Raw genomic sequence first — 26,075 nt, 5'->3', positions numbered from 1 at the left:
TTGTTAAGTTTGAATATTACGCTCACAAGATACAGGCCAATTAGTCATCATGGCTTATATCTTTCGGAAGACTTAACTGATAATTATTGAAAAAAATCTCTGTCTTTTTTCTACATTGTTTTATTTTTTTTATTTTTAAATTGTGTTTCATTGTTTTTAATATCTTTTGATCACCTTTTGTCATGAGGTCTATACATGATCTGTACCAAATGTCGTGCGAATCGGACAAAAAACTAGGTTTTTAAAAAATCGATCAAATGTCTGCAGAGTTATGACAGTGTTTTAGTAGTAGTGCTACCTATGGGCAAAATGTTACAAAAATTTTAAAAAAAAAGAAAAAAAAAAAAGAAACGTTTATTAATCTTTCATCAAAATGTAATAACTTGTGCTACATTCTGGTATATAAAGCCCACTTTTTACAATTCTGACAATTCCGGATGGATAAAATCAAGTCCTACATTTTACCTAATTTTATTTTCAAAAGTCAAATGGGCTGTAAACAGCGTTTTGCATTGACTTGAAAATTATGCTATGCATTAAAGTTGTAGAATTTCTGCACCATTAATATCACTAAACACAACTGCAAGAATAACGACTCCTCCAGTCTGCCATTTTTCAGACAAAAAGACGAAATTCATGCCATATGAGAAGGTATTGTAAGACCCTTGAAAAGATGAGAGTGCACATGCATGCATGATTCTATCTTGCTGAATTCATTCGTGATCATTTTGTCCCATCCATTTTTGAATCTCAGTAAATGATCCCTCGTTAAACAGTAACAGATGAATGTGAGCAATTGTGTAAAGTGTGCGTGATGATGAGAGGTCAAAGGTTAAGAGGGTTTTCTTTGACTACTCGTCAATGTAACTGAGCAGGTCAGACTCTAATGGCCATGAACGGAGTCTCCATTGGCACAATGACATTCATAGTGACCTCATTAAGGTTACAGGTTATGATGCCATTAATGCTTCAGGCGTGAACCCTGCGGCACACGACAGGTCGTTCGTGAAATCACCAATATATCCCGATGTAAGCCGCCCATCACGAGTTCTCTGCCCTCTTTAGTTCTTCAGGCGTCTTCCGCTCATTTTTCCAGTGCTCTGTAATAATAGCACTCATATTTTTCCACTTTTTCTTCCCTGTGTTGACACGTTGTAATGGCATGTCCGCTCAGAGTGGACGCACGTTGCCTCTACCATTAAAGAAGCCATTTTCATCCGCTGTGACGGAACGTTGGTCATCTCTAAATCACCTGTTTATGTAATTGCTCCATACTTAGCCAAATAGCTCCGCTCTTCGCTCTTTGCCCGAGTGCATTAACTTGGGTGATCTGTGGAACTGTGGTAAGCTTTCAGGAAAATCTGTCAGAAAGAAAAATCAAAAATGACCATCATTACTCGCCCTCATGTCGTTCCGGATGACTTCCTTTCCTCCGTGGAGCATAAATTGAGATGTTTTGAAAAATGCTGATGCTGCTCTTTTAAATAAAATGAAAGCCTATAGTGACTAAACAAAAAGGCACCATAAAAAAGGGTCGTGTTTTATTTTCCAAGTGTTCTAAAGTCATACGATAGCTTAGTGTTGGGAACAGCAACTGCAAAACCAGAAAGAAAAATCACAGATGAGATCTTCTGCTGGTGGATGAGAAGATTCCCCTGTTCACTGTGTAAAGCGCTTTTAGTGTGTGTCGGAAAAGTGCTATATAAATGTAACATTCATTCATTCATTCATCTTTAAAGACACGGTAACATGGTTTGACGCAATGTTAATATGTAATTTTTTTTCGTTTCGTTTTCGTTTTCGTTTTTTGACGAAAATGTTCTTTTAAATGTACTCAGTATTTCATCTAAATGCCATATTAATGTCAGATAAGTTTAGTCAATGAAAACAACACAGTATTTTAGTTTATGAAAATGTACAATATGGAAAAAACACGTGCAAAACTTTAACAGTCCATACTTTAATCAAATATTTGGACATTTTGAAAAATGTGTAAACATTTATTAATTTAAACATGCATTTAAAACACAACAAAATACAAATGTCCTTGTTGTAAAAACCCAAGCTCCTGAAATAATAGCATAACATCAATATTCCAATATTCCAATATTCCAAAGTATTAGCTACTTTTCAAGCTGCTGTGTTCTGAATTCTTCATGCTTGTTAAAGCCTGACATTTGAAAGAATTGTTTTTAGTATCATTAGTCAAACTATAAAAAGAAATTGTAAAAAAATATATATATATATCATATTTGATACTTTAGGTTTTAAATGTCATTATCCTCCTTAGGCACAGCAATTCATTTTTGTGTAGGACATTTGTTATTGAAAGTGGTAAATTTTGAGGTATTATCAGAGGACTCTCTGGGCTTTTCAGAGATACCAAATGTTTGAGAGTTTGGCCATGACAACTCCCTCTCTGTAGTCTATAAATATGGATGGAAATGTATCACAGTTCAACTCAACATATCAAATACAAATATTTTATAAAAACAAAAATAAATAAAATAATATACAACATTTTAACCAAGCACAAGTTGCTTATATTCAGCAAATACTCATTTTAAAATATCAGTAACAATATAATCATTACTGTCACTTCAACTTTATTAAAATAAGCTGTCATTTATCCCAACATAAGAGTCACTTTTCATTTTAAATAGATCGATATAAACATTGAAACCACTTTTTCACAGATAACCACTAGATGGTGCCATAAGCATGTGAAACTTACATACCATAAGTTGTTTGACTCATCAGCTTGAACAGAGAGTGAAACAGGAGCCGTCAAACGCTGTGTATCATATTTGATACACATAGCGTTATGGGGTTACTTTTCTGTTTTTTAGACAGTTTAGGATATTGCATTGTGTGTAGCGCATGAAACATCATATTCACAGCGCAAATTACACATTCTAACTAGCACGTAACTTATTTCAACTTCACTTGTTCATTGGCTTGATTGTCTGTGCAGATGTAAATTGTAATATTGGTAATTTAAAGCCATTACCTTAATATAAGTAATTTAATGTCTTTAATTCAGATTAAGCCAGTTTCATTGAGCCAACATAATTTAGATGGATTAGGTCAAATTAATGTACTTTAGTAGTTTTAACTCAACTTCATTAGGTTTGTCAAACTCAAATTACTAAGGTTTATATTCTACATTTTCTTATGTTGGACCAACTTAATTTATTAATAATTACTAAATACCAGGTGAGCAAATAACCCCAACTCAAATGGATTAAGTAAACTTTGTTTTACAAATTTTAATGGACAGAATGCAATGAAATCAAGTTGTTACAACATGTTTTAGAATTGTGTTGTTTTAGTTCATTTTAACTAAGTAAATTGAACAAGCAGTAAAAATCATTTTTTTGAGTGTGTAAATAGGATGCGTTTGAGTGAGGTCATTAACTGTTTGTGAAGCGGGGATATACACAACATACTAGATGAATCAATTCTTTCTAGATTTTTCGGTACCACTTTCAGTGAAGCCCATATTTATAATCCATTGTAAAGGCTTTATAATGCATTAGTAATGTCTCATAATACACCTTATAATATGTTATAACTTCTCATGAATAATTGTAAACAATTATAATACATTTTAATACTTAACTATTAATAGTTATACTTTAAATTATAATGCATTATAACACAACCAGCATCCAATTTTATCTGCAGAAGTTATAATGTATTATATATTTGTAATATATATAATGGGTATGCTTTAAGTAAAGTGAGAAAAGCAATGTCTTCTTATAAACATCCATAAGATATTTTTAAGTGGTTATATGACATTATAAGTCATGCTGGAAGTTATATACAGTATATTACACATGCACAAAATACAAAATAAAACACATTCAATGTAAATTCTGAGATATTATGAAAAACACTTGTAAAGTTACAAGGTTAAAACATATCAGAAAACATACAAAAATATGTATGTTGATCACACATGCAGCTAAACTTGTTGGGTGTAAACACACCCAAGTATAAAAAAATAATTAAAACTAATTCTATACTGGACTCTATTTAATAGATTTGAATGTTTGTGCATCTTATTTGGAGAGCTATTTTATAAACTTCCATTATATAAGTTTGACTTGTAATCTATTGTATGATACAAGTTTATGTTATGACTGTTTATAAGACGGGCAAAGACCACTTTCTGTATAATATGATCACATCATAAAGTCTTTTGACTGTTTACACTATACAGCACTTATACCATTAACTTTATTGCTTGTGTTATAATGCATTATACTCTAGATTATAACTATGAATAGGGGAAGTCTTATAATGTATTGTAAATGTAGTTAAATTATTTATGAGATGTCATAACTTATTATAATGAGACATTGATGTTTCTCATTCTGTTAATATCATGCAGTATTCTTTTATTTGTCTTATTTTCATCAACAGTACGTTTGAATTAAAATAGTTTCATTATCGCCATGATGTGTATTATTCATCTCGTCTTCGCCACATGATGACACGTTTAACATCAATGGTGCCGAACACCTTTGGTTCTTGCATGTCACGTGACCGATCACAATGCAGTAACTGAATATGTAGACCAATATAAATGACAATGTAGTTAAGGACTGAGCCCTCCTAAGGCTAGAATCTTATAATCACCCCTAGTCATCTATATAACATCACTAAAATAGTTTAGGATGCCGTTTGTAGGGTTAATTTCTTATGGAGAAGCTTCGCTCTTCCTAAAGTAGTTTTTAATGCCCTTGAAGGATCGGTCAGTTGCACACACACAACACAGTTTAACTGATATACACAAACATGCATGAAAATACAAAAAAAAAAACTATACAGAATCAGTTAACCCTGACACTTAGCTCAGCTGGTTGTGTATGAAACGCCAGCAGCTGCTTGTTGGGTTCGTTCAGTAGATAGGCAGCTCTATCGATTTTGTGACAATTGGAGAAAATCAAGCGGGAAAACAAGGGAGAAAGTTTCAATTTGGCCTTTGTGACTCAAATTAAAGAGCACAATGGTTCTTTTGTGAGTTCTGGAGCAGAAAATGATTAAAATCAGAACGCTATTATCGGTCAGTCACATGCAATTTTGTAGTTTGTTCACTTTTCGCCACCCTTGTATCTTACTAAGGGGATATTATAAGGTTCAGCGGAACTTACAGATATTTAAGGGATAATATGAAAGGCCTACAGCTTGATGCCATAGGAGAACAGTTTTTAAAAGGGATAGTTATTCACAAAATGTAAATTCTGTCATTATTGACTCATCCTAAAGTCGTTCCAAACCCATGTGACTTTCCTTTTTCCGTGAAACATGAAAATCTTTACACGTCTTTTTGCCATGTGATGAAAGTGATTAGTGACTCTGGTCTGTCAAGCTCAACAAAGAACTAAAAAACACCATAAAACCACATTAAAAATTGTCTATACGACCCATGCACTATATGCAAGGGTGTAGATTTGGCTTGAACATAGGGGGGTTGCAGCGTGAAGCATTTACATGTTTCCGCTGATCATGGTATAAATAATGTGGGGGGGGGGGGTATTGTACTTACTTGTTGTGATTATTGGGGTGTTACCTCCCCTCCATCCCATACCAAGCTTTCTGAAGTCACACGATCACTTGAACAGACTGAAATTTTAGTCGATATTCACTTTCAAATTATATCATTTGTCAACTCTCGTAAACAGTGCCTGAATAAAATATGCCGACATGTCAGTAACATCAAATTACATACATTTGAGTATGTTCATCATCATCACTTGGAAAATAGGCATGTGGACTACTTTTACCATGCTTTAATGGTGTGTGTTTTTTTACCCTTTATGGAATTTAAAAAGGCCTATAATTACTATAATTACTATTCTACAGAGCCCCTTAGAGGACAGGGTGGGAAATTATTTTCTGAAATAGTTTGCATTCCCTTGCAATACGTTTTTCGTTTCCTTTGCAATAGTTTTGCTTTTCTCACAATAGCTCTATCCATCCCTTACGAACATGTACCCTCATTTTATTATAGGAACCATAGTTGAACCATGATATTCATATTAAAACCATATAATAATACAGGAAATCCAAAACTATGGTAGGAAAAAAAAAAACATGGTTGCTACAGCTTTACTATAGTTACTCCATGATTAATTTGTGGCACAAGTACCTCCACCAAAAAACATGCCCTTATGAAAATTAACCATAGTTTTTAAAACCATGGACATGTTCCACAAATTAACCGTGTTGTTACTATAGTAAAACTGTAGTAACCATGCTTTTTGGCAGAATAATAATGATTTTTATTACCATAGTTTTGTTTTCCAGTTATTACTAAGGTTTTACTATGAATATCATGGTTAATATATAGTTACTATAGTAAAACCATGGTACATATTCATGGGGATGTATAAAGTTATTGCGAGGGAACCCAAAATAATTGCAAGGTAACGCAAAACCATTTCAGAAAATAAATTTGCTCCCTTTTCTCCGTACTATTCACTTTTATTATATGGTGAAAAGATGTGTGAGGATTATATATATACGGTATATAAAGTCATATGGGTTTGGAACGACATGAGGGTGAGTAAATGATGACAGAATTTTCATTTTTGGGTGAACACTTACACAAAGAACATTTTATTCTTTAGTTCTTTAGAAATTTCTAAAATGTATGTGCTGATGTGAAGGACCTTTAATGTAACATCAAGAACATTTTTAAATTTCTGAAGAACCAGTGAAACAAAAGCAAAAGTGCTGCAAAGAAGCATTGAAGAACTTTTATTTTTAAGAAAGTGAGAGTTTTAGAACTGTTGTTTGTCGCTGTGTTATTAGATGGTATTTGTTGGAGGAGCAGGCGTGACTCCGTTCTGGCTGTCGGCTCTGCCAACGATCGCAGCAGCCCATTGGCTAATTACTCAGTCAGCGCGGTATTGGCAGCTGACCGCACACCTATCGATCCGATTCCCTCAAGCACAAATTAATCAAGCCATATTCCGACCTGAGAAAAGATGGATTTGAGCCAAAGCAGATACTTAACGGAGTTAGATGTTTTTGCATCGACGGATCTTATGGGAGAGTAAATGATGATATTTGCAGTGGGAACGAATGTGTAAGGATGTTATTGATGTAAAATAAACCTGCTGAGAATGAGAGGTGTGGTTAAAACAATATAAAAAAAATTCTATTTGTTAGTGCGGGTTAATACAAACATTTTAAATCTGCAATGTGTAATTTCTGCTCCTCTAGTGGCAACAAATGGAATAGAAAAAAATAATTGTTATTTTCAAACAGGTTTTCCAAACACTCCCTGTGTGACACTGGTCAGACAAGCAGATAGTCCCGCCCCAAACTCACGCCATTTGTTGAGCTGGAGTCCGACTCGAAATGAAGAACTGTGTAAGTTCTTCAGACTTAATTCAGTCATTGCACTTGTTCATATGACAATGTTAAAGGTACAAATTTGCAACAGTTTTTTTATATGAATATCAGTGTTGGGTGTAATCCAATTACAAAAGCATTAATTACTAATTACTTTTAATTACATTTAAATTACATTAAAGGGTTATGCTTATTTCTTATATATTATTTATGTAGAATACATGACTTAAGGCCCCATAATGAGTCACTGTGCAGGAGAAATGTGATGTGCCGAGTGTATGACGTGTGTAACAACGAACAAGAAATATAGACATTATTTTGAATTTGTTGAGCAGAAAAGTGTTTTAGAAAGTAACTTAAAAGTAATTAGTAATAGGATTACTTTTAAATGAAGTAATTAATAACGCAATCTGATTACACTTTTAGAGTAATAATTTGTAGTGGATTACTATTTTTAAGTAATTTACCCAATACTGATGATAATCATATAATGATAATGATAAATATCATATATTTACTAAATAACAATAAATGCATTACTGTGATTTCTCCACAGGTGAGGGGGTTTATCTGTGAAGGGAAGTAAATAAAAACCCATTACACATGGTAAAATCAACAACTGAATTGCAACTTGTAAAGATGCTCATTTTTGTATATCTGTAAATTGGTTTTCACTAGCGGCAGTGTTCATTTCAGATATCTGTAATGTGATGTAATTAGTAAGAAAGCCTTTTAAGATATCTGTAATTGTTCTCTAATTTATTGATATCTAAAATCCTTTTCCAGATATCTAAAATACCAAATCGAACATATTTAAATACATTTACAGATATCAAAAATTAGCATTTTTACTGGTTGTAATTCAAATGTTGATATCAGGAGTGGACATTTGTACTAGTAACAATGTAATTATTGATATGAATAATGCTTATTTTTACTAGTACTGAAGTTCATAGCTGATATGCGAAATTGCAATTTTAACTAGTAGAAAATTAATTATAGATATCTGTAATTGCATTTTGAACAGGAGTGAATGACAGATAATTGTGAAACTCTCCTAAATGCAGTTACAGATGTCAAGAATTATGTTTTTTTTATGCTGTGTTTGTCTGTTATAAAATTAAGAGCAAAGACACATCCCAAGAAAACGTTGTGACGTCAGGCTCCCAGCTCATGGACATCCAGGAGGTATTCCTCATTTCAGTCACGGCTGCAGTAAATACCACACTTTACCTGCGCTGCTCCTGTCATGACCTCTGACCTCCTCTACACTCCTGTGTTCCCCGGCTCAAGGCCAGCGGCCGTCAGTGCGGCAGAAAAGTGGCCGGTAATTCACAACTCTCCAGATCACCTGCCAGAAACTATTGATTTTTGTTTCCCCAATCACCAGCAGAGAAGCTGAGGAAAGATTAAAAACACTGTCAGTTTGCAGCTGAATAAGAGCAAGAGAGAGGTTGAGTTACACTTTTAAAGGAATAGTTCACCCAAAATAAAAAATATGTCACTATTTACTCACCCTCATGTCGTTCTTGGTTCCAGAAGTATTCTTCCCTTTCATTTTTTCCATAGGGATTTCATAAAATCCTTCATAAAAGAGTTGTAAGCCATGAACCAAACCAACCAGCTCCAAGGTGAATCACAACATTACAAACTTTCATTTGAAGCAAAAACTTATTTTTAAAATAAGACCAATTAAAAAACAAAAACAAAGGTACAAGACTGTGTACTTAACGTTTTTTATGAGGGAATAAACTACAATCCCATGAAGCATTGCGAATGATATAACTGAATTAAAAAGAATATAAAAACATAAAACTATTGATTTAATGTTGTTGATTATAAGTTTGAAATCAAGATTTTTTTAAGCTTATTGCAAAATATTCATATATATATCAATTTATAAGTGGGTGGTTGTATGGCTGGATTTTTTGGATTTGGATTTTTTTTATTTTTTATTGCATTTATTTTGAAAAATATTGCGATTGCAGATTGAACTGCGTTATGATCAGCGTTCTGTGTAATGCATTACTAAGTATTTAATTACTGTAATTAAATTAATTTTTCATTGAAAAAGTAAAGTAACGGATTACTCTTAATTTTCAGTAATTTAATTACAGTAACTTCTGATGTAATTGTGTTAAATACAGTTCATGGATAATTTATTTGATTTGATATGATTTATTTGACAGAATTAAAAGAACAGTTTCATGTCTATCCTTATATTTTTCATCTGGTCGAGGCTGACCAGGGTTTTACAAAGTAATTAGTGATAAGTAATGCTGTTACTTTTCAGACAGAGTAATTAGATTACTGTACTAATAGAAGATGTCATTATTAGTTAATAATTATTACTTTTTAGAGTAACTTACCCAACACTGGTTATGATAAAAAAATTAAAAAAATCCCGTGCTCTACTGCAAATGTAAATAATGTTCTAGAAAGGGTGTTCACACTTCAGTCCTCTTTAAAATAACCAAACTAAAAATAAAAATGAAACAGTAAAACACAGAGAAAAAACACAATCTTCGCATTCACATTGCACCTGTCCACTGTGTACCTTTTTTGTCTACTGTTTCACTTTTCATCATTATTTTTTTAAACCAAGTTGACCAACTTGAATATACTATTATTGTAATGTAATACTGAATAATAATAATACTATTTTTATTAATAATAATAATTATTATTATTAGTAGTAGTAGTAGTAGTAGCATTATTATTAATAGCAGTATATTCAGTATAATAATAATCATTTAATATTATAACAAATGTATGATATAATTAAATAAATAATTATTATTGAAATTATCATACAGTAGTAATATTTCTGTAATACTTTCTTAACTTATTAATAATTAACTATTATAATCATTATTAAGTTAAGAAATTAATACAGAAATATATTTGTATTGTATACTTATTTTAAAATAGTAATTAATTAATTAATTAAATTATATAATTCATTATAATATTAAATTATTATTATTATACTGAATATAATACTATTACTACTACTACTACTAATAATAATAATATTCACTAATAATAATAAAAAAAAGTTTTTTTTTATTTATTTACTTGCACGTGGCATTCCTATGCAGTCCGGTTAAACACTTAGCTTTCAGTTTAGCAGAAGCTTTTATTTTGGTGGAAAACTGAAGGAAAACATTTGTGTTTCTGTTTGTAGTTAGGTTTCCAACAGCCTTTTAATGCAATAAAATGCTCTCATCTCCCCTTCTGTCCACAAAAATGCAGTGTCATGGGGTTATTTTAGATTTGTAACATGGATCGGTCAAACATATGTGAAATTATGCAAATGTGCAATGTAAGTGAATCTGGAGCGCTTTAAATATAAGGTGCTTAGCGCACGTTATGGATACATTTGTTTGTATCCGGTACAGAAACGCTCTGAAACCTCTGAAAGCACCGTATTATGATCATGCGTGCTCAGAGTATGTATAAAACACACTGACACGTTTTACATGCACAGTGGGCAGAACTATGTATTTATTTAATTAAATTGTCGCCCTTCCAGTTTGATAATCGCACTAGCGGTTGCTGCAGAGCACTTTTGCCGCACTTTGCCGCGATTCTCTGATTGCTGGATTAAACGTGCTTTTTAAAAAATAAATTTGAAGCAACATGGACTGATGGCTTCAATAGAAGCATATACCATTGATGAAGAACCTTGGAGCTCACGGTAGGTGTGTCTTTAAAGGTTTATAAGTTAAAGTTAAAAATCGGTTGGCCCAAGGAGAAAATGAATGGGATTTTTACTTCTGGAACCCGACTGTTGCGCTCTGTTTAATGAGTAAAGAGTACTGAATTCTTATACAACAAAGAAGTGGCAGCAGATTATTTGATTCATTCTCAAGCGCTTTGTGTGTGTGTGTGTGTGGGGGGGGGGGTGTATTTGCATGTTCAGAACAAATGTTGTTGCAATGTGCCATTCTAATGTCTTATGGCGACTCATACACTGCTGATAAGTCAATATTTCATTGGAGGTCAGGGCCAATAAAATGGCGTTTCAGCAGCATCGAGATGAATCAGGCCTGACTGCAACATACAAACACACAGTGACTGTAACACATGCCGGCAGTACAAACAATCGCTGCTTGCCATTAATGATGACATTTCTCGTCCGAAGCAGAGACGCTGGTCATTACTGCTGATAAATGGGTGAAACCAGCACTGAACTAATCTGGTGAGCAATCAGTTTAACCAATAACACGTCCAGTATTCTAACTATATAATTAAATCCCCATACATGCTTTTGGAGGACATTAGGGAAATAACAAATGCAGTGCAATTTAGTTAAGGATTCTCCAAATGTCAAGTCCTGAATGCAATAACTCCATCAAGTCCATTGGTAATAATAAACATCTCTCACGTTGGCATTGACACATAAACAGTGCAAATGCAGTCACATCTGTGTGCATAGATAGATGTGAGTGTGTATTCAGGTCTCCGGAGAAATGAAAGATTTATGAGGGTTCAAGATGCAAAGGGTTAATGGGATAGTTCATACAAAAATAAAATAAAATACAAAAACAAAAATCTGTAATTATTTACTCACCCTCTTGTCGTTCCAAACCCATATGCTGTTATTTTCCTGTGGAACACAAAATGAGAATATTAGAAGTATCTTCTTTTCCATGCAACAACAGTTTGTAGTGAATGTATGCCAGTGTGGTTTTATTGTGTGCACTTGTTTACCCAACAGCTAGGGTATAGCAAAAAAAATACGATGATATTAGAATTTTAGTTTGGAGGAGAGTATTCACAAAAATAATTATTATTTTAACCTCCTGAGACCCCTGCATGACTGCTGTGTGCATTTTCCATTACCCTTTTTGATTTGTAACTACAGTGGTAGCCCCTAGGAAACACGAAAACAAACAAACAAACAAAAAAAAACATTCTTAGACCAAATAGTTTTCCTAAAAATTGATGTCCTCATATGTGGACACTGAGACTAAGTTGTGAAATGTAAAAAATAAATAAATAAATAAATAAATAAAAAACAATAGAAAGTTGTTGGTTAGTGTTGGTTATTCATGTTTTTGAGACGTTACAGACATTACATCGGTAATTAACATAAATAATTCTGATGGCCAGCATCATCCAATCACAGCCAACCATGTTAAAATAAAATGGTACATTATAAATTCTGATTCTATGTACTGATTATCATTGTCTCATGTCTGTCAAACATGTTGAGTGATCCAAACATCATCTGCAGCCTGAAACTGAACTTTTGATCAGATTTTAGGAGTGAATGCACTTAACTGCATAGAGAGCTATAGGATGCTCCCTTGCTCCCTATTTAGTGAATGACTTAACCTCCAGTGTGCTGTCTGTCTGCACTGATCTCAGAACAGTTCGAAATGCTCCTTATTTTTATCCTAACTCCATATGAAGCCTCTGAAAGCAAAACTTTCCAGCTTTTGGATGCATGCATTTATTCTCAGTGTGATAATGCACGGTAAATATAGGATATTTAACTGAAACTGAGCGTACAGTCCACCAATGTGGTCATTGTGTTTAACAGCGTGCCGTTTTGCAATAAATCGCTCAAATATGTAAAAAAAAAATGGCATACTGAATGAAACTAGAGACTCTAATCTTTTGACTCAAAAAGTTTTTGATGTAAAAACTTAATTAGGTTTCTTACCAGATGTAGTTTTGTTTCCGTTTCAACCAAAGACAAACTCCGCTGAGATTGGTGCCATGTTGTTGTGCCAAATGACTCTTGTCTGTTGAATGTTTAACCCTTTACTGACAGCACAGAGTCTCCTGAACTGAGATCAATTGGTTTTAATGAAATGAAATTATGTATTGCGTATACTGAAGCCAAAATACAACATCCACACATGTGGACGCAGGGTCGCACGAGGTTAAGAGAGTTACAACCAACATATAAAACCACTGCTAAAGCTACACAATCACACAGGAAATCAACATGTTGCTTCTGAAAACTCCTGTACCCTGAAATCGACCCCATTCTGCCGAATTACAGACAGTCGGCATCTCCCATCAGACATTTCAATTCACAGGTGAACATGTTTCCCTCTAGCGCTACTGATAACGCATTGTGCAAGAAACCTCAGAGACACAGGTTCTGGTCTTGTGAGAACCAGTAAGTAATTGCATTCATATAAGCAATGGTGAGCACGATTTGGAGGACATTTTTTAACTCTTAATGAACATTTTTACTCTTGATTGGAGTACATCATTTACAACTAAAAATACAACTTGCTTTTGGCACCACTCTCTGTCTGGTAAACTAGAGCGCACACATATTGTAAGTCCTTTTGACACTTATTCATATGTAGGATATTAATTATAGGTACAGTATCTGCATTGGAATTTTCATAAGTTAAAATGCTAATTCTTGATATGAAATTACTACTAGTAGTGAAAATGCTCATTTTTGATATCCATAATTATGTTTGCACTAGAATGTTTTTTTAATTCTTGGTATGAAAAATTATGTCTACTCGTTGGAATACCCATTCTTTATCAAAAATGGAATTTCAACTAGTAAAAAACTACTATTTATATCTGTAACTGCATGATTTACTACTAGTGAAAAAGCTCTTTTTTTTTCTCCCCCAATTTGGAATGCCCAATTCCCAGTGTGCTTTTAAGTCCTCATGGTTGCATAGTGATTTGCCTCAGTCCGGGTGGCGGAGGATGAATCCCAGTTGCCTCTGTGTCTGTGACCATCAACATCTTATCACGTGGCTTGTTGAGTGTGTTGCCATGGAGACATAGTACGTGTGGAGGCTTCACGCCACCCACTGCGGCATCCACGCTCAACTCACCACGAACCACATTATGGTGACCATGAGGAGGTTACCCCATGTGACTCTACCCTCCCTAGCAACTGGGCCAATATGGTTGCTTAAGGGACTTGGCAGGAGTCACTCAGCATGCCTTGGGATTTGAACTAGTGAACTCCAGGGGTGGTAGCCAACATCTTTTACCACTGAGCTACCCAGCCCCCCGAAAAAGCTAATTTTTGATATAAATAATTAGGTTTGCACTAGTAAAAATGTAAATTTTTATATAAAAAATGACAGCATTAATTGTGGAATTACGCATTCTTGAAATCACATAATTTTTTATATTACAGATGATCTATAATAATTTTCTTACTAGTTAAAAGTCCAAATACAAATATAATCTATATTCTTCTTAATAGTGAAAATAACAGTTAAATTGTTACTACTGCAAATGTCCATTCCTGATTTCAACAATTGAATCACAACAGTACAAATGCTCATTTTTGATATCTGTAATTTGGTTTTCACTAGTAGCAGTGCTAATTTCAGATATCTTTAACATAAAGATATATTTAATTACTCTCCAATTTACTGATGTCTAAAATCCATCTGAATCCTATCTGAAATACAAAATCTAACATGTTGAAATACATTTACAGTTATCAAAAATTAGCATTTTCACTTGTTGCAATTCAGTTGTTGATATCAGGAATGGATATTTGTACTAGTAGCAATGTAAGTATTGATTGAAAATAAAATATTATTTTTACTAGTAATAAGTATGTAGCTCAAATATGAAACTGGAATTTCAAGTAGTAAGAAATGAATTATAGACATCAGTGATTGTGTTTTTAACAGATCATTATGGAATTCTACCATGTAAAAGGCAGTTACAGATTCATTAAAAAAAAAGAATACGCATTAATTCCACAATTAATGCTGTCATTCTTCATATAAAATTTGTTACTAGTGCAAATGTGATGCTCCTGTTCTACCTGCTTTGTACGGGACTCGAACTGGCATTTCCGGCATGGGAGGTGTGTGCACTAACAAGGAGGCTAAAGCCCCTAGCGTCAGTTGCTAGTGCACCTCTTGAGGTCAAGAGAGCAAGGTTTATACACTTTGCACAGCTATCTATCAGCTGGCCACCGTTACACTCACTCCCCTAAACTTCACTCCCATCCGGGTCACGGCACCATTGTAACCGTTCCTGCTCTACCCGCTCCATACGGGACTTAAACCGGTGTCTCCGGCATGGGAGGTGTGTGCGCTAACAAGGAGGCTAAAGGCTACAGCCCCTAGCGTCAGTCGCTAGTGCACCTCTTGAGGTCAAGAGAGTGAGGTTTATAAACTTTGCACAGCTATCTATCAGCTGGCCACCGTTACACTCACTCCCCTAAACTTCACTCCCATCCGAGTCACGGCACCATTGTAACCGTTCCTGCTCTACCCGCTCCATACGGGACTTAAACCGGTGTCTCCGGCATGGGAGGTGTGTGCGCTAACAAGGAGGCTAAAGGCTACAGCCCCTAGCGTCAGTCGCTAGTGCACCTCTTGAGGTCAAGAGAGTGAGGTTTATACACATTGTACAGCTATCTATCAGCTAGCCACCGTTACACAAAACTAATTACTGATATCAAAATAAGCTCTTTCACTACTAGTACTCCCAATGCTGATATCAAGAATTAGCATTTGTTTTTAAAATCATCTCAGAACTTCAAGATTAATCCAGAACAAAACAAAAATCATTATATATATATATATATTTTGAATATTGGAAGCTTACAGAAAATTATGTTGCACCTAAAATGTTGTTTTTGTTCATATGTCATGTAAAATAAAAGTGCTGGTTAAATCTCTCGCAGTTATGCAGCTAATGTGCGTCTTCATTACATGCTTCAGATATTATAGAGCAGATATTTATTCGTCTCTGTCATTTCTTTCTGCAATAACTCATAAAGATGTCTTCTGTGCTAATGGTGTTTTATTTTCTCGAGCAAGTACACATCTACCTCGCCTTCAAATACTAAACAAATTCTTGTAAAAAATGGGTATGTTCCATCAGTGCTCTTTGTGTTTTAATATATCAAAGAGATCCAAATTAATTCTCCACTGGAAGGTGTTGGATAAATCTGCCCATTTACTCGATCACCTTGAAAGCACAGGGGCATATGTGAAAATATATGAACGCAATAATGCAGCTTGCATTCAGTAATGCATTTACATATTAAAATGATCTTATACGCTGCAAGCTGTAATTTCTTGTTGGACACACACACAGACTATGTGTTGAAAAGTCATATTAGTTTTGCTTTTGAATTTTAATTTATTCTGCCTTACAGCGTCCAGAATGACCACAACAAACCCTTCACAAACACATTATCACCACAGAGGCTAAATATTTCACAGTTCTCCATTACTGTGGCCGTGATTTTATCCATATTGAATATCCCACCATCCTGCTTCCTAGTGGGAAAGATGATGAGCCCCACTGGCTCGAATGCTTCTTCTTTGTTTATTTTTTATTTCAGAAATTCTGAGCAATCCAATAGTCATTTGTGGTACGGTGATGGTATCGGATGTAGTAGCATGGTATTGATTTATTACCATATTGATTTTATTGTCCAAATACATTAAATTACCATGGTACCACATCCAAAATATGTGTATTACCATAGTACAAAAAACAAAACACTCTTTTATCATGGTACATGGCCAAAACACCATGGTAATAGCCACTGGTTCAAATGTATGTACCTGTTGTGGTCGTTTGATCCCTAAATGCCTTCACAGGTGTGAAACATGCAAATATTACACAGTCACCACTGGGCCAGAGCTATATCGGTGTGTTTATTTAGTTGCCGAGCATAAGAGAAACTGCCTAGAGACTGAGAGCCTGTACGATCGCTGTTATCTTTAGAAGACATAATTACAGATGTACACACATTCATCAAGAATGTACACAAATGAAACACACCAACCAAATGTCCAAACAAACATTGTATTACCATGGTACCATGTCTAAAAAAGACATCTAGTAGTGCCATAGTACTATGATATATGTACCATGGTGCTGATTACCAAATTCATATACCATGTTTTTTCCTTCAAAGAATACCATTATATTACCATAGCCCTGCTGGGAAAAAACAACAGCTAAAACCAGCTTAAGCCTTTTTAGGAATGTTAGTTGGCTGGTTGTAGAGGAGTTCTGGGCAGTTTTGAGCTGGGCGGGCTGGGTTACCACCTTAAACCAGTTTAAAACAGACAACTTAGACTGATTTTCACTGTTTTTTTCAGTAGGGAGGACGTCCAAACACACTCTCAACTGAATATCCAAAAGAAATTGTATAATCATGCTGCATATCCAAACAAACATGGTATTACTATGGTACAATATCCAAAAAAAGGTACAAACAATATGGTAGTATGTTACAAAAAAGTGATATTGTGCTTTGATATATGTATCATGGTGCTGAATGATTACTATATCCAAAGACCATGGTTTATACATGGTACTTCAAGGAAAACATGTCCAAAGAGTGGTATTAAAAAATCAGCGACTGTATAATCACTGTTGTCTTTAGAATAATACAGATGTATGGTGCTGGGTGCATTACTTCTGAAATTACATGACTAAAACTGTAATCAATTACGTAATCTTTCAGATTACACTAAGGTAATCTAATTTGATTACTTTGGGATTACTTTTGGATTATTCATTGCACATTTTGATAAATCGAATAATTAATTGTAAGTGTTTTAAATATACTTCTGAAATGTAATCCGGTATTGATTACAAATTACACTTAAAATTAATGATTCGATTTATCAAAATGTGCAATGAGTAATCCCAATGTAATTAAATTATATTACCTAAGTGTTATAAAAAATATTAAATTACTGATTACAATTTTAGTTGTGTCATTTGTAATCAATACATGATTACATTTCGGAAGTACATTTAATACACTTAAAATTAATGATTAGATTTATCAAAATGTGCAATGAGTAATCCAAAAGTAATCAAATTACATTACTTAAGTGTAATATAAACAATTAAGTTACTGAATACAATTGTAGTCGTGTAATTTGTAATCAATACCGGATTACATTTAAGAAATACATTTAATACACTTAAAATTAATTATATAATATAATTGTACTTTGATATGATTACCATTTTCAAATACCATGGTACTCCAAGGTACTTTAAATAATACAATCATATACTGTATATTACCATAGGACATTTCCAAAAACATCATAGCCTATTATGAAAAATCAGAGACTCTCTTTTGAAGACATTATTACAGATGACACAAACACATACATAAAGAATGTACACAAATGAAGCACACACACACACACACACTCATCCGCATGCTGCCGGCACATCACAAACACAAACGTGAAGTCGAGGCCCAGGTGGATTTGAAGCAAGCTGTTTCTCAGTAGCCCCTCCCGGCCCAAACACACTCTCCAGCATGCCGAGCTGTCAGCCAGGACTCTGTCATAATGAAGGCTAAAATATTTTATTCAGATTTATTAATTTGAAAATGAAGCGTGCCTGTCGGCAGAGGGACAGCTCGTCTCAATCTGTCATCCGTGAGCTGCGCGCCGTTGACACTGCCATACATTTGTCTTGTCGTATCTGACAGTCGGATTCTCCCGGGCGCTTCTCCGCCAGGGATCACCCGGGGATTTTTTTTTTGTTTTTTGCGCGGAATAAAACACATTCTGACAAGGAACAGCCTCTTTATTAATGCAAATTAGGCCTGAAAAAACGCAGGCACTAGGCACTTGGCTTTAGACACCTGATTCTGTGTGTTTGGTTTTAATAAAAGCAGCGCGCCGGTGAGTGAGTGAGTGACTGCGGGTTTGAGTTCTCCCACACAAATCTGCCACTCTCGCCTGTGACAGACCCCCAGAGCTACAGGGGTCTTATCTCACCAAAGCACGTCCTGATACAAACCAACACAGCCACCCACTGGGATGCATTCACTCACTGTTTTGAGTGGTGTAAATTGGGTGACCAAAAAAAAACACTGGCATGAAAGTTGCATTCCTTTGCTTAAGGGTCAATAATGCCAAGATAAGAATTTTCATGAAAAAGAAAACTTCTAATTTATCTAGTTTACATATGTCAAATTCTTAGGCGGTTTTCTCTGTTTGTGTTTAAAAATAAAGTTTTATTCACATCAACATTAAAGGAACAGTTCACCCAAAAAATGGCAATACTGTCATCATTTACTCACCCTCATGTTGCTCCAAACCAGTTCACTTTCTTTAAGGTGCACTCAGTAACTTTTGTCTTTGTGTCATTTTGGACTTACACTGACACCTAGAGGCTTGGATGCAGTATCATTTAAAATCACTAGTTTTCAGTTTCAGACCCCATTGCAGAAATGTAGTATCCACAGTCAGCCATGATTACTTTAATCAATGAGTGAAAGTGTCAAATAACAGGACGGTTATTGAGATGAATAGAGTAGTATTCGGCTGGTCATGTGATTCTAACATGGCAGCCCCCATGTGCGGACCCTCTCCATGTAGAATAAAACAGCTTTTATAAGATTACTGATATAACTGGAGTCTTCATTTTAATGTGCTTCATTTTAATGCACATCATGCATTCTGGCATGATGCGATACAGAACATTGAAAAGCAAAGTATAGCTGCACACATTTACGTGCATATCACCACCTACTGGGCAGGGAGGAGAAAGAAAAGAAAGAAGGGAGAGATAAAGCAAAGGAAAAGAATTAACAAATCATATTTGCACAATAGCCCTGTAGGTGGCGATATGCACGAAGAATGCGAATCGCCGAAAAGCAAAAGAAGAAGAAAACGATCTGTGAATGAGCACAGGAGGGCTGGTCGAAAGTGGAGATTTATAGGAAAAAAGACTTCAATATCGATCTGTTTCTCAACCACACCTATCACGTCTCTTCTGAAGACATGGATGTAACCACTGGATTACTTTTATGCTGCCTTTTATATGCTTTTTGGAGCTTTAGAGTTTTGGACCCCATTCACTTGCATTGTGTGGACCTACAGAGCTGAAATATTCTTCTAAGAATCTTCATTTGTGTTCAGCAGAAGAAAGAAGGTCATACACATCAGGGATGGCATGAGGGTGAGTAAATGTGAGAGAATCTTAACATTTAAGCATTTGGCAGACACCTTTATCAAAAGCGACTTACACTGCATTCAACGTATACATTTTTATCAACTATTGCTTTAAGGCTAATTTCGGACACTTACCAGCTTGAAAATTCTCCAGGGATCGCTCTTGCATACAGTCTCATTGAAAAAGGTGCACTTTTAAAACAGTGTATGACGAGCTGTGTGTTAGCTGAAGGGCAGGACTCTCAGGTGTGTGTGTGTGTGTGTGTGTGTGTGTGTGACTCTGGTCTGGACGAGCACAAAGGAGTTGTAGCTTTTTTTCACCGAGCGTCCTTTGACATTTGTCTCTCCTCACCTGCTCTGTGATGAACATTTAGAGTGACGTTTGCTTCCTCTCTGCCTCTGTTTCTTTTTCACTGCTAAATTGTCCCACTTTTTCTTCTCTTGATGCTTACTTTATGTTTTTGCTTTCAATTCATTTATTTTTACCTTTGCTTAAACTTGAAGTGTGCAATTTTTTGATGTTAAAATAGATAGGAATGTCCCGATACCGATACTGGTACTTGTACTTGAGCTCGTAAAAATGCTTCGATACCAAAACCCGATACCATCAGACATATGAATGTTATTCTGTAAATATTCAGGGCACAAATTAAAGTCACGATATGTCCTAGTGTGACTATTAAACCGCAAAGGCTCTGATTTAATGAGATAAAGGGCTCTATTTTCGTTAGTGTGCAAAGCACAGAGCTACACGCTACAACGCAAAGTGCAATTTCCTTTTTCCTGTGAAATATGTCATTGCGCTAAGATGTTTCAATACCACCTCTTAACTATCACAACATTGCCTCAAACAATGGTGTGCATTTGGGTTGCTGATTTCTGTTTGTCCAACAATGAGAGATGGCAGGATTGTTCTGGAAACCTGTCATTATTTTTGCCTTTCTATTTGGTTACGCTTGTGGTGCAAAAATGACAAATTTAGCTTTTAAGTCAGCCTGATTCAGCATTTGCAATACATTTTACTGTAGTAATCCAACGGATTTCAGAGTTGAATAGGATATTTAAAATAAATGTAAGGGCTGAAGTAGGGCACTACTTGATTTTAACCATCAGGAATTATTGGATGGTGAAAGTGGTCTCTGTATGACAGGTGGTTAAAAAGAAAAGTTGTTTAACCCTTGTGTTGTGTTTGTTTGTGCTGACACATTTTGTGTTCCCGGTCAAAAATGACCAGCCCACTAAGATTGTTAATAAATCTGTCATATTGCATATACAGTATTATCCCAAGATATTGCATTAGATCTTTTTGTCAACTTTTTTAGTAAATAAGGTTTTATTTATTTACCAAAAAGAAGGTTTTGTACTCCTTTATAGAACATCTTTATAAAAAATATTGATAGAAGGATTAATTTAACTGAGCTTATATCGAGCTAGTGGGGGTATTCCCTGCAAAAAATAAATACAAAATTATAATTATTATGTCATAAATTAGTAATCACTTGCTTGATCTAAACAAAATAGGTGTCATTTTAAAGATTAGAATCTGGACTTTACAATGCATATAGCTGATCCTACCAATTCTTAATGAATGCTTTTTGATTTACTGACAAATTAGAACAGTTTCGTTCTCATCCTTTGCAAATTTGTTATCACAACAATTATGTTCAGAGTTGGTAAAAACATAAATAAGATGAGATAGTCATGTGTTATATATCGTTGGAAAGGACTCAATTAGTAAAATGCAATGAAGGAAATTTGTTTCACTCAGAGGCCAAATTACAGTGAGTTTTAGTTTTAGTTTTAGTGTTTTAGTGTAGGGCACACAACACATTGTGTGTGTGTGAATGTGTGTGTGTGTGTGTGTGTGTGTGTGTGTATGTGTGGGCAGGTTTAAGTGGTTTAAGAGGACTTTTTTTAGGTTATAAACTGGTAATGACAAGGGTATTATGCTATAAATGTGGTTTATGAGGACATTTCTAGTGTTCCCATAATTCAAATGGATTAAAAAACATACTAAACGATGTTTTATTGAAAATGTAAAAATGCAAAAAGGTTTCTGTGAGGGTTAGGTTTAGGGGTAGGGTTGGGGTTAGGGAATATAATCTATAGTTCATACAGTATAAAAATCATTATATCTATGAAGAGTCCTCATAATGATAGCTGCACCAACATATGTGTGTGTGTGTGTGTGTGTGTGTGTGTGTGTGTGTGAGTGTGTGTGTGTGAGTGTGTGTTTGTGTGTGTGTGGATGGGTTTGGGTGGTTTAAAAGGACATTTTTTTTAGGTTATAAACTGGTAATTACAAGGGTATTATGCTATAAATGTGGCTTATAAGGACATTTCTAGTGTCCCCATAATTCAGATCAATTAAAAAACATACTAAACGATGTTTTATTGAAAATGTAAAAATGCAGAACGTTTTTTGTGAGGGGTATGGTTAGGGGATAGAATCTATAGTTCGTACAGTTTTATTTCATGTTGACTTTAACTGTTCTTCTGTTCAACAATAACTTTTCCCCTCTTTCTCTCTCTCTCTCTCTCTCTCTCTCTCTCTCTTCTGAACAGTGTTCATATTCATCACTCCACCTTTCCTCCACTCTTTCTCTGAGGATGGACGCTCATACCACAATAACGTTAACTGAACATGGTGGGCACAGGAAAGCTGTCAATCAGAGAAGATTAAAGCGCTGTGGCATTATGGGATTGCTGGTACATGAGATCTGAGATGGATCCAGCGCAAAAATGGAGTCACTGTTTATTTTCTCAAACAAGATGCAGTCCAAATAATTCTGGTCTCGTAGAATCACGTTAATAAATCTAATTTTTTGCTCAACATTTTTTACGTGGCTTGTTCTACGTTTTGTGGCAGTTTCCTGAAATGAACACTAGAGGTGCTACAACAACAATGACTTTATTTACTTTCAAACAAATCATGAGTAAAACGGCAGATTATCAGTTCATAAACACGTTTCACCCTGTTCCTCACACAATGCTATCTTATGACATCTAAACACTTTTACTATAGCACATGACTCATTTTAACATTTGCGTTACATAACCAACTACATTTACAAGCTTGTTCAAGTGTGATCAAATTGCACGTTAGCTCGACTGACAGAGCATTGCACAAAGTTTTGTGAGGATTCAGCTTTACTTTTTATATTCTCTCTTGCACTCTTTCTAGCTTTGCTAGAGAGTTTTAGTGTAATTACAGAGCTGACCTGCATTAGTTCATTCAACCTTAATTCAAACAAGTCATTGTCTTGCCAAGAGACGTTCTGCCCTCCTAAAACCGGCCTGCTCATCCTCACTCTTTACAAACAGGCTTCTTAAATTTAAAAGCCTTTTTATGTTGTTGTTTTTCTCTCATATAGTAAATGGAGTCATAATTTAATATTTGAATGCATAGTAATGTGTTGTTCAACCTTTTCTCCACAATCAAGTGTCTCTGTTAGGTTAACCTTGAACATGGGACAGCCAAAACACACCGCACATTAACGCTCTCGAAAAACATTGCTGCCTAATGGATCAGTGCTTGACAATCTCATAGCAATTTTTCAGGCTATACACACGTTAAAGTCTCTTGACAGCATTTGTTCAATAATGTCGATTTATCCCCCTTGACTTGTGTTTTTGTTTTTTTTTTAAAGCAAAAATCATGTTTGCATTAATGCACTTACAATGGAAGTCTATGTGGGTTTTAATGCAGAATTGTAAAGCTTGTATTTTTGTTAAAGCACTTCTTCATGTGTATTATTTGAGCGGTAATGTTGTCTAAATCATAATTTTTGCAGTAGGACTACTTTTCTAGGTAGATGAACTTCTAGACAGGCCTATTTGTCACCAAAGTAATTCCTGTGTTTGGATTTTTCTCAATGCAAAAATTACTTTTCTGGTATTCTTGCACATATCATGCAAAAATGACCAGGTTTACTGGCTTTACATGGTAATGACAGGAGTTTACGATAAAATACCAGCAGCAGTGGTTGCCAGATATTTACTCTTAACAATGCAGTGTCCATGTTCCATTCTCTATGGGATGTAATTCTGATGCCGGTTCACTACCGTTTATGATATTAAATTATATAAACTTGATATACAAACCTTCTGGATTAATAAAAGGTTGCTTTTCACTTTAAAATGTATTGTTAATCTCTGTAATAACAACAAAAGGCCACATGAACTTAAAGTTTAACAAGAGTGACCCTTCCAGGAGCAATAATTAATTAAATAATAAATAAATGATTAATTATTAATAATAAATAAATAATTAAAATACCCATGTAGAAACAGTGAACAGTGTTACTCACACAAACACAAAACACCATCAGGGCAGCACATGTGACACTAAAATAATGTAATAAACAAGAACTAAACTACATAAAATATAACACACAAAACCCCAATGTACATAACTGACATTAAAAATAAGAAACATAACTATTCCCATAAAATATAATGAAACGTGATGCAGGGACTTCTTGGAATTCCGATTATTGTTTTTCATCGTAATTTTAACAATATTTTACTGTAAAAACTACACATATTTTCTTGTTAAACACAATATAAATTTTTACCGTTAATTGCACAGTAAAATCATACTTTTTACATCTAAAAATCACAAAATTACATGTATTGTCTTGTTATATATATATATCATAATTTTTATCATATAAGGTAACTACCCGTTAATCAATTAGCGTTTTTTTAATGTAGCATTTTTACATTTTCCAACCATTAAAATTATGGACATTATGGACATTTTTTATAGTGTATTGCAAGATCAGTAAGTGATTCTATCATACATAACATGTTGTTAACATAATATTTAAGTCTTGTAACTGTACTTTCAAAACTGTTTATTTTCAGGTTTCTTGCGTTTACTTTTATTATAAATGCACCACTGTAACTGTGATTTATGATTTATTTATTTATTTAAATCATCCCACAAATACTATCGATTAAGCTTAACTTGGCGGACAAACTTCTAAATATTTGTCACTAATGACATTCCAGTTTTAGGATTTTTCTCTATGTAAAAAGTACTTTTCTGGTATCCTTTCGCATATCATGCAAAAGCTACAGGGTTTACAGATATAAATTTAGCCAGAGAAGGTAAGCGATTCTAACATGCTACTCTAATGTTAACACTACAATTTTTAAGTCTTGTAACTATACTTTCGAAACTATTAAAATGTTTATTGCATTGTCCTGTTTACTTTCATCGTAAATGTGTCACTATTACCAACATTTTTGCCTTTAAAAAAAAACTAGAGGCGAGTCAAAATTATTTTCTGTTGTAATTGAAGTTATCCCACAAATATGGAAGCCGCCGAGTGCCAATTAAAAAAGAATGAAGAATCAATCAATCTATTAATTTAAAAATAAAAACGTGGATGAATAAACCAATTTATAAATGGACAAATAAATAGACACATTTAAATGTGTTTATTTAATTCATGTTTAAAAATGTAATTATATTTAACAATAAAATTGTGCATTAATAAATTATGTATTTATTTCATGTTTAAAATGCAATAAAATGTAACAATAAAATATCACATTAGTAAGTAATTTTTATGCAACTTTTAAATTGCATTTTAAAAAAGCATTTGGCAATTTTTTTCTTCATTCTTTTGCATATGGCTTTTCTTTTCATTTTACTTTGGCTTTTCTTTTTGTTTTATTTTGAAATTTTTTTTTTTTTTTTCATTTTACTTTGGCTTTTCTTTTCTTTTCATTTGACTTTGGCTTTTCTTTTCGATTTACTTTGGTTTTTCTTTT

Source organism: Myxocyprinus asiaticus, chromosome 9, assembly GCF_019703515.2.
Source record: "Myxocyprinus asiaticus isolate MX2 ecotype Aquarium Trade chromosome 9, UBuf_Myxa_2, whole genome shotgun sequence".
NCBI lineage: Eukaryota > Metazoa > Chordata > Actinopteri > Cypriniformes > Catostomidae > Myxocyprinus > Myxocyprinus asiaticus.
This window is presented reverse-complemented; position numbering follows the sequence as displayed.